This window comes from Arachis ipaensis, chromosome B5, assembly GCF_059453495.1.
Source record: "Arachis ipaensis isolate K30076 ecotype BB chromosome B5, ASM5945349v1, whole genome shotgun sequence".
Taxonomy (NCBI): domain Eukaryota; kingdom Viridiplantae; phylum Streptophyta; class Magnoliopsida; order Fabales; family Fabaceae; genus Arachis; species Arachis ipaensis.
The window spans coordinates 93,798,188-93,808,867 of NC_142440.1; the positions used below are offsets into that span (position 1 = coordinate 93,798,188).

At 38.9% G+C, this 10,680-nt stretch overlaps 1 non-coding gene across 1 annotated transcript; it reads right to left on the reverse strand.

The window, feature by feature from the left end:
• Positions 1 to 6,935: 6,935 nt before the first annotated feature.
• Positions 6,936 to 7,039, reverse strand: LOC148565016 (small nucleolar RNA R71). Its single transcript, XR_015884461.1, has one exon. It is a non-coding gene; the product is annotated as a small nucleolar RNA R71 (small nucleolar RNA).
• Between the last annotated feature and the right edge of the window lie 3,641 nt (positions 7,040 to 10,680).

Genomic DNA, 10,680 nt, shown 5'->3' on the forward strand with positions numbered 1-10,680 from the left:
AAGAAGAAAAATAAGTGGTTATAAGATATAACCACACAATTAGGCTAAAAACTCACGAGGTTGTGTGTTCTTAGCTCAAAACATGTTCCACAATGTATAGTTCAAGCAAGTTCAATGAAAATTTTTTACCCAAATCAATTGGGATGTCAATGCCCTATAGATAAATTTCTTGAAAAATTTCATTATTTTGACTAAGTTTATTATGTATATATATGCAAAATAAGAAAATGCAACTAAAAATCCTAAAAGGCCTAAAATGAAATGTGAAAGTGTTTTAGAAATTTGTCACCCAAAAGCGCCGATTCAGTCGGATGACCTCCCCACACTTAAAAGTTTGCACCGTCCTCGGTGTATTCAAAGATGAGCAAGGGGGTATGGCGACTTGCCGAGTTGCTACCTTCAGCTGGTAGATCAATCGGTTGCTGCATGTTCTTTGTCCCGCTTACGTTTTAGCTTATAATGACTCATCCTGAAAATAGAAGACAGGATAGTAAGAAAAGTAAATGCAAAAGCAAGGAAGCATACATTGTTGGAATGAGGTAATAATTACTAGAATGAAGTGAGTGACTCAATGTGTGGCATGGATAAAGGTAAGTGTGCATTCTAAGTTGCGCGCAGTTTAGAACACACACACTAACATAAAAAGCTATGTCACAGTTACACGAAAAGGAGCATGCACTTCACTCATTCTAGTGTGCTTGAGATGCTCTAAACTCGTAAGTTAAGACAACCAAACAAGCAATAAAGAAGTACAAAAGCATTCAAGCCAAAACATATGGATGCATATGATCAAGAAACACAATGCATTAAGATAAATGCATAACATCCATCAAGAAATTGCCTAATCAAAGAAAAGGATTCAAATCACATGTTGGCCAAATCATGCAATTCAAAAAAGATTTAACATGCTTTAAAGGAAATTCTCATGTACTTGGTGTTCACAAAGGTTAAGCATGAAAAATTCAAAACCAAGTAATAAATTATAACCTCAACAAGAGAATCCAACAATGAATATCCAAAAATAATTATGCTAAAATAGCATTCAATTAATAATAAGCAGCAATAAACAGCAAACAAAATTAATAATCCAACACTCATCAAAGAAAATGGAAAATTAATCAAAAATGAAACTTACTAAATAGCTAACTAACTAAACTAACTAATGGTTCATGGCGTATGGTAGTGTTGGATGATGGGTAAGAAAAGGGAAAGAAAAGAGAGGAGAAGAGAAGAAAAGAATGGGAAAGAGGAGAAGAAAAGAAGGTGATGAAACAAGGCTATCCACGCGTACGCGTTGAGTGACGCGTGAGCATAGATAGATGAAATGGGAGCGACGCGTACACGTGGGTCATGCGTACGTGTGATGGGTTATTCAGAGGGATGACGCGTACGCGTGGATGGGCCTGTGCGAAAGGCACAATTCCAGCCCAAAACTTGCAAAACTCTTTGGATTTTGTATGGAAGGTGGAAATTTTGGATCCACGTGTACGCGTGGCTGACGCGTGCGCGTGGATGGTGAAAAAGCTTGGGGTCATGCGTACACGTGAGGTGACACGTACGCGTGGGTTGGTGCTCTATTTTTCAAAATTTTTCCAAGTTCTTGCACCAAACCAAGCATTCTAAACCTCCAAACAACCACCAAAACACCATAAAACCTTATTTAACATACTAGACTACCAACTAAACTCAACAAACCAATCAAAACATGAAATTAACTAATTTTATCAATATTTACAAAAGAGAAAAATGAAAAGATGTTACCATGGTGGGGTGTCTCCCACCTAGCACTTTTGTTTATTGTCCTTAAGTTGGACTTGTGGGGAGCTCCTCCTCAAGGTGGCTTATGCTTGAAGCCATCCTTGAACATCCACCAATGCTTGGACTTCCAATAAGCTCCATTCTTCAAAATCAATAGCTCCAAGCTTTGATGGAGTTCTTCACAAACTAAGGGCTCCTAAAATTGATCCTCATGTATTCCCGGATCCCATATCTTATTTCTACACCCGTCTTCAAGTTGATTCTCATTAGTCCATCTGGGTGGCAAGCAAGATGAATTCTCAATGAAGTGCCAAACTCTCCTTCTAGACCCACCTAATTGAGCACTAGTCCAACCTTTGCATCTCATCTTCGATGTGTCAACCAAAATGAGCTTTGATTTACAACACCAACCACGAAACATCCTTCTTTTACGCTTCATCCCACAAAGTTCCCTAAGTTGACCATTCGTTTCAAGTAAACCATACTCAAGTGGGAAAATAAAGCTAATAGAGATGACTTTTACCCACTTAAATGAAGGAGTAGATGACAACCTAGGTGAAGAAGGTTCCAAGGGTCTTGACAAAGCATATTCAACTCCCGTCCTTCTTTTTCTAAGGACCTCCACCTCTTCACAAGATTTCTCAATTTCAATCATTTGTTTATCAATTTCATCTAACTCTTCTCCATCACTCAAATCATAAATGGGAGAATGAGAGAAATCTACCCCCACAATACTTTCAAATTCATCGGGAGAAGGTTCTTCAAGTTCAAAGGATTCACCACCAAGAAGGTTTGATGCATGATCTTCATCACCAAGGAAACTCAATTCTTGCTTCATTCCTTCCAAGTCTTCACTCAACAATTATTTTGGAGGTTGTGCACTTTCCTCCTCAACATCAAATTCAATCTTCTTGGAGAAATTTTCTATGATTCTTGATTCCCATGGAGGTTCCGCATCTCCTAAGTCTTCAACCACTTCTTCCTCTTCTTTAACAATCATAGGTTCCTCCAATTGTTTTAACAAGAAGCAACATTCCTTACTTTCTACCGGAGTTTCCAATCTCTCCTTCATGCTATGCTCTTCAATTGATTCTCCACATGTGGCCATGGGAATGCCTTGGTTGTTCAAGCATTAGGAGGCTAATCGATTCACTACCTCGTCCAAGGCGGCCGTGAATTCTAGTACCTCCCTTTTCATCTCTTCTTGCCCTTGAAGGATAAGACCAAGGATTTCATCTATTGGAGATTGGGTGGATAGGAGGGTTCATTATTTTGGAGAAAGGGTTTATAATAGGAAGGTAGTTGTTCTTGGTAAGAGTATAAAGGTGGTGTGTATGGAATTTGTGGTCCTTGGGAGTAATTGTATTGGAATGTGGGTGGTTCTATGGGCTTTCTCTCATAATGGTCACAAGGATGAGGTAAGGGTGATTGGTTATATGATGGATGAGGGTCATAGGAGGGTATTCGGTAAAAAGGGGCTTGTGAGTATGGTTGAGAGCTATGTTGAGGATGAGGCTCATAGGCATATGGTTGTTGATAGTCACAATGAGGTCTACCATAGCCATTGGATTGATATGCATTAGGAGTGAAATTATACCTATAAGAGACCAGAGGGGGTTGTTGCCAAGAAGGTTGTCCATAAGCTTGGGGCACCTCCCACCTTTGATTGTTCCATCCTTGATGAATGTTCTTATTGTAATCTCCATTTTCTACAACATAGTTGTAACCAAACTCATAGCAAAGGGGTGAGAATTCATAATGAAAAGAGAAAATAAAGGCAAAAGCTAACAAGAAATAATGAAACAAAATCCTAAAACTAGCAAAAACTAACAAGCGATCCAAAAATCAAGCTATTCACAATATTAACATATATACAATAACCAATAACAAGGCACACATTTACAATTTTCCGGCAATGGCGCCATTTTGATGAACGAAAAAAATTGTCTATCAGTAAAAAATTTCTCAATTGAAATCCCGTTGCAAGTATAGTTCTAAACCAATAAATAATTCCTCAATCAAAAATTTTTTTGTCACAAATACAAACCCTATAAAAATAATAACCGAAGTATTTAAACCTCGGGTCGTCTCTCAAGGAATTGTAGGGAAGTGTTCTTATTATTGGTTATGGGACAAGTATTTTGGGATTTTGAATAAGGAACATGAAAGATAAATGGCAAGAAAGTAAAGGAAACTCAAATAATAAAAAAGGTCTTGGCAAGGGTTGATAGTTAAGGATCTTTATCCTTGTTACTAACCACAACATGATAATTGCAAGGATCAATCCCATTAACTCATCCTTTAACAAGTGAAGGAAAGTCAAATGAGCAATATCAATCCCAATCCGTAAGTCCTAGCCACCTCACTAATTAACTTAGTGGAAGCTAGAGTCAATGGATACCAATTATCAACACTTGAACATTAGCAACTCAATTTTACCTAAGTTACCATCCCAAGCCAAGAACACAAAAATCTACTCTAACATCCTTTTAAGCATTTAGTCAAACACTTGGAAGGCATAAAAGGAAAGCAAAATAAGATTGCAAGAAATATAAATCTACAACTACTAATTGCAAGGAATTAACAACAACAAAGCAAATCAATAATAAAAGAAATCAAACATAAATTGCATTAAAGAAAAATAGAAGAAACAAGAGTGCATCAACAACAAAGTAAACAAATACAAAGAGTAAAATACTAAACTAGGAAAGCAAAGGTAAAGGAACAAGAAATTAGGAAGGAAAAGTAGATCAAAGCATGAATTAAACCTAGATCTAAAGAAATCCTAATCTACATCTAATCCTAATTCTAGAGAGAAGAGAGAGCTTCTTTCTCTAAAAGCTAACTAAAACATGATCAAAACTCCCTTTCACTCCTCTTGATTTCTGCATGTAATAGGCTCAGAAAATGAGTTGGGTCTGGGCCTGGGAAGCTCAGAAATCGCCCCCAACGTTTTCACTTTAATGAGGTCACGTGCGAGCTGCGACGCGTACGCATGGGTCACACGTACGCGTTGTTTGGCATTTTGCTTCCCACACGTATGCGTCATGTCACGCGTACGCGTCGCCATGCGACTTCATATTCACGCGTGCACGTCTTTCACGCGTGCGCGTCGATGTATACACTACAAATCCTTGATTTTCCATGAATTCTCTACTTTGCATTATTTTTTCTTCACTCCTTTGATCCATTCCTAGCCTTTTCAACCTGAATTCACTAACAAATACATCAAGGTATTTATTGGAATCAAAGGTGAATTAAACTAGCAAATTAAAGGCCTAAAAAGCATGTTTTCACACTTATGCACAAATTAAGAGAGAATTACAAAACCATGCTATTTCATTGAATAAATGTGAGAAAAGTTAATAAAATCCATTCAATTCATCATAAAATGTACCATGAAATAGTGGTGCATCAGGTATTACTTGGAGCCATTACCGGGGATTGTTTGTGATTGACAAACTAACGGTTATCTTGTTCCTTAGATCAGGCACCCTTACGTGTTTTCCTTTTTGTGTTTCTTGTTTCTTTTTCAAAAAATTTTTCAAAAAAATAAATAAATAAAAAATAATATTTTCCATTATTAGTCATCATTGTTTTTCTTTTGTTTGAGTCTTGTGTTAATTTTTAAGTTTGGTGTCACTTTAGTTTTCATTTCTTTTCTTGAGTCTTTAAAAATTGTTCTTGTTTTCTTTCCTTAGTGTTCGAACTGTTCTTGCTATTTTTCTTGTTTGATTTCAAAATTTTCAAGTTTGGTGTTGTTTGGTGTTTTTCTTTCAAGGTTTTCAAAAATTAGTGTCTTTGATTTTTAAAATCTTTAAGTTTGGTGTCTTTTAGTGTTTTTCCTTTCAAATTTTTAAATCTTGTGTCATTTAATTTCAAATTTTTAAGTTTGGTGTTTTGTTAGTTGTCTTTTGGTTTTTGTTTAAATTTCTTGTTTATCTTCTATTTCAAATCTTTATCTTATCTTTTCTTTCTTTGATTTTCAAAATCTTGTTATCTTATCTTTCTTTTAAATTTAATTTTTAAAGTTTAGTATTTTGTTTGTTTTTCTTTATTTTAATTTTGAATTTTAAGATTTTTAAATTTTTAAAATCCTTCTTTAACTTTCTTTTAATTTCAGAACTTTTTAAAATAAAATCTTTTGTCCTAAATTTTAAAATCTTATCTCATCTTGCTTCACTCTTTTAACTTTCTCTTTTTAATTTTTAAATTTCAAATATTCTTTTCCAACTTCTTACTTTTTAAAATTTTAAATATTTTCAAAAATTAAATCTCCTTCAAATCATTTATGTTATTTTATTTTGAAATCTTTCTTAGTTAGTTACTTGTTTGTTTCATTTTAATTTTAAAAGATTGATTCTTTCTAATTCTTCTCTCTTTCTCTCTCTTCTTTTTCGAAAATTCTAACTCCTTTCTCTCTCATCTTTTTCGAAAATCTCTTGTTTCTTTCTTTTTCTTTAGTTTTAAAATTCTTCTCTTTCTCTCTCCATTTTCGGAAACTTCTCTTTTTAATTAAAAGATACCATCTTCTCTTTTCTTCTTTACCTATATCTCTAACAAAGGACCTCTATACTCTGACATAGAGAATCTTTTCTTCTTTCTTCTTGGTTTCTTTGTTTTTGTTTATGATAGGAGTGGGGATAAAAAACCTCTTTTTGACCCAAATCTTGATCCTGAAAGGACTCTGAAAAGGCGTCTGCAACAAGCTCAAGCTAGCAGAGCCGTAAGGAATCTTACATGAGCATTAGAATAAGAGGCAGAAGAAATAACAATGGCAGCTAATCCAAACAATGGAGGTGACGCAAGAAAGGTCCTAGGATCTTACACTGCACCCAATTTTGACTTCTATGGGCATAGCATCTCCATTCCTGTCATTGGGGCAAACAACTTTGAGTTGAAGCCTCAACTGGTCACTCTGGTACAACAGAACTGCTAGTTTCATGGACTTTCACAGGAAGATCCAAACAAGTTCCTATCTGACTTTCTGCAGATATGTGACACTGTTAAGACTAATGGAGTAAATCCAAAGGTCTACAAGCTCATGCTCTTTCCTTTTGCTGTAAGAGACAGAGCAAGACTATGGCTGGATTCTCAGCCTAAGGAAAGCCTAGATAGTTGGGAGAAGGTGGTTAATGGATTCTTGACTAAGTTCTTTCCACCTTAAAAAGCTGAGCAAGCTTAGGGTGAAAGTATAAACCTTCAGATAGAAAGAGGGTGAATCCCTCTTTGAAGCATGGGAAAGATACAAGAAACTGATCAGGAGATGCCCTCCTGACATGATCTCAGATTGGACCATGTTGGATATCTTCTATGATAGCCTATCTGATATGTCCAAGATGGTATTGGACCACTCTGTAGGTGGATCCCTCCACTTGAAGAAGACACTTGAAGAGGTGCAAGAGCTCATTGATATGGTTGCTAACAACCAGTACATGTACACTTTTGAAAGGAACCCTGTGAGCAATGGGGCTACACAGAAGAGAGGCATCCTAGAAGTAGGAACCTTAGACACCATCTTGGCTCAAAACAAGCTCATGTCTCAGCAGATCAACATGATCACTCAGCACCTGAGTGGGACGTAGAGCTCTGAGGCTTACTGCCCAGAGACAGCCTATGAGTTAGACGTAGATGATAACGCCTAGACCACCATATAGGAGATAAACTACATGGAAAACTTCTCAAGAAACTCCAACAACAATTCCTATTCAAATATTTTCAATCAGGGATAGAGGAACCACCCCAATTTTGGGTGGAGAGACTAGTAGAAGCCTCAACAAGGTTTCAATAATAATCAGAATGGAATGAACCAGAACAGGTTCAATAATAAACCATTCGAATCATCTCAGCAGATGATAGAGACACCCAAGCAGAGCCTCTCTGACTTGGCTACTATAGTCTCTAACCTCTCTAAGATCACACATAGTTTCATGGCTGAAACTAGATCTTCTATTTGGAACTTGGAGATACAGGTTGGTCATCTGAGCAAGATGATCTCAGATATCCCTTCAAATACTCTTCCGAGTAACACAGAGGTAAATCGAAAGGAAGAGTGCAAGGCCCTCATGGTAGAGGTTGTGACCGAACCTAAAGAGGAGCCTAATATAGAGGAGCTCAAAGAAATCAGAGCTCATGAGGAAACTGAGAATGCCACCTTATAGGCCCATTTGCCGAGAGAGGAACCTGAAGAATACACTTCTTCAGAAGATCATGAAGAGTCTAAGGAAGAGCAAATTGCTCGGTACCTAGCAATCCTTAGGAAGTTGAGAGCCAAATACTCTCATATAGAGGTGTTAGAAGAGGAAGATGAGCCTATGATACTGGCCAAGGTGTGCAGTGCCTTGGTCCAGAAGAAGCTCCCTCAAAAGCTACCAGATCCCGGAAGCTTCCTGATTCCCTGTACTTTAGGGACCATCACCTTTGAGAAGGCACTATGTGACCTTGGCTCAAGCATCAATCTGATGCCTCTGTCTATAATGAAGAGGCTAGGAATTCTAGAGGTACAACGTGCCACAATCTCATTGGAGATGCTAGATAAGACCCTAAAAACAGCATATGGTATGGTGGAGGATGTCCTAGTAAAGGTTGAGGACCTTACATCCCTGTAGACTTTGTAATTCTAGACACTGGGGGGGGATAGAAATGAATCCATCATCCTTTGAAGGCCTTTTCTAGCCACTGCTAAGGCCATTATTGATGTAGAAAAAGGAGAGCTAGTCTTGAGACTACATGAGGATTGCATCTTGTTCAAGATCCCCAACCCTCAATCTCCCTCTGACAGAGGTGGTACCATTGTGCAACACATTATGTTTCAGCCTTCCTTTTCAGTGCAGAGGTTTACAGAGTCCCCATACACCAACTCTAGGTTTGGTGTTGGGCAACCATCATCAAGCACTGGGAAGGAAGGTACTAAAAAGAAGGTACCTAAAGGCTGGAGGGACAAGAAGATCCCCACTAAATGCCTCTCACCTGGAATGAGAGTTGTCTTTACTAAGAGTCTAGTTATTTCATACACAGTGAGTAGAATCCTGTCTCTAGAGCATGTGGAGTATTGATCATGAGAGCACAGAAAGAAAGTTCACTGTAAGGGATGAAGATCTGAGCTCCTACTTACCTTCGTAATGGAGCTGTCTGTCAAGCTAATCACGGTAAAGAAGCACTTGTTGGGAGGCAACCCAACCATTAGCATGGAGTTTTCATTTTCTTTCCATTTATTTTAAGTTTGATATTATAGTTCTTCCTTTACTTTTGACATTTGTGATCATGTGCAGTACTTAAAACAGTGACAGAGACATTCAGAAGTAGAAATAGAAGACCTTGAGGAGAGTCACTTGCTGGCATTGAACGCCAGCCAAGGAAAGAGCTGGGCATTCAATGCACATAAAAGAGCTAAGAAGCTTTTCTCCCTGATCCCTTCTGGGAGTTCAATGCCCCACAGGAAGCAAAAGCTGGCGTTGAACGCCACACAGGGGGGAATCCTGGGCGTTCAACGCCCCAAAGAGAGAGAGAAGCTGGCGTTGAACGCCAGAAAGGGAGTATCCTGAGCGTCCAACGCCCAAAAGGGGGCACAAGCTGGCATTGAACGCCAGCCAGGGAGTAAGGTTGGCGTTTAACGCCCTAAAGGGAGCAGATCTTGGTGTTAAACGCCAGGTAGGGGGCAGGGAATTCAAAATTCATAGCCTCTCAGGACAGTGGGTCCCACAGAATCTCCACCTACCCGACCTTCTTCTCTCTCCTACCTTCTAAACCTTGAAACTCACACCCTACTTTCCCTCTTCTCCATACACCCTCACCAATCACATTCACATCACCTTTTCCTCTTCCCAAAACCTCACATAACTTCCTTCATTCAATTCTCACCAACCCCACTCACTTCAAATTCAAACTATTTCCACCCATTCTTCCCTTCCTCATAACCGAACCCTATCCCTCCCACCCCTATAAATACCCCTTCATTCCTCTTATTATCCTCACACCTAAACACTCTCTTCCTCTTGCCTTACACACTCTACACACTCTTCCCCTTCCTCATCCCCCACTTGGCCGAAGGTTTCTCTCCCTGTGCCCTCTATATTTCTTCTTCCTTCTAATCCATTATTCTCTTTTTGTTAATATTTGCTCGAGAACGAGTAAAGTTCTTAAGTTTGGTGTTGCAAAAGCTTTTCTTTTTTACTTCTACCATTTCTAAGTATGGCACCCAAGGTCAGTGAAGCCTCAAGGAAGAGAAAGGAAAAGGCTCCCGTTTCCTCTTCTGAACCATGGAAATAATGGAGATTCCTTACTAGAGCCCACCAAGATCACTTTTATGCTATGGTGAGGCACAAAAAGGTGATTCCTGAGGTCCCCTTTAGGCTCAAGGAGGATGAGTATCTGGAAATCCTTGAAGAAATCTGGAGAAGGGACTGGAAAATTTTAGCCCATCCTATCTCGGCTGTTGGCACACTAATGGTGCAAGATTTCTACACCAACGCTTGGGTCACGAAGGGGCATGACACTAATGTGAACCCATAACCCAAGAACTACCGCACCATGGTTCGAGAGTAACTCTTGGACTTTAGCCCGGAAAGTGTGAGGATGGCATTGCAATTGTCCCAATTATAAGGTGACCCACACTCCTACACAAAAAGGGTCAACTCTGATCAGAAGTTGGAGCAAGTACTCGCAGACATCTGTGTGGATGGAGCCCAATGGAGGCTAGATGCACACGGCAAGCCCTACAAACTGAGTAGGCTTGACCTCAAGCCAGTGGTGAGAGGATGCTTGGCGCTTGTGCAACGCTCCATCATCCCTACTAGTAACTGGTCTGAAGTTACTATTGACCGAGAAATCATGGTGCATTGAGTCATGCTCGGAAATGAATTGGAGGTGCACGAAGTAATCTCTCAAGAAATACACAAGGTAGCCACAAAAGCCTCCACCGAG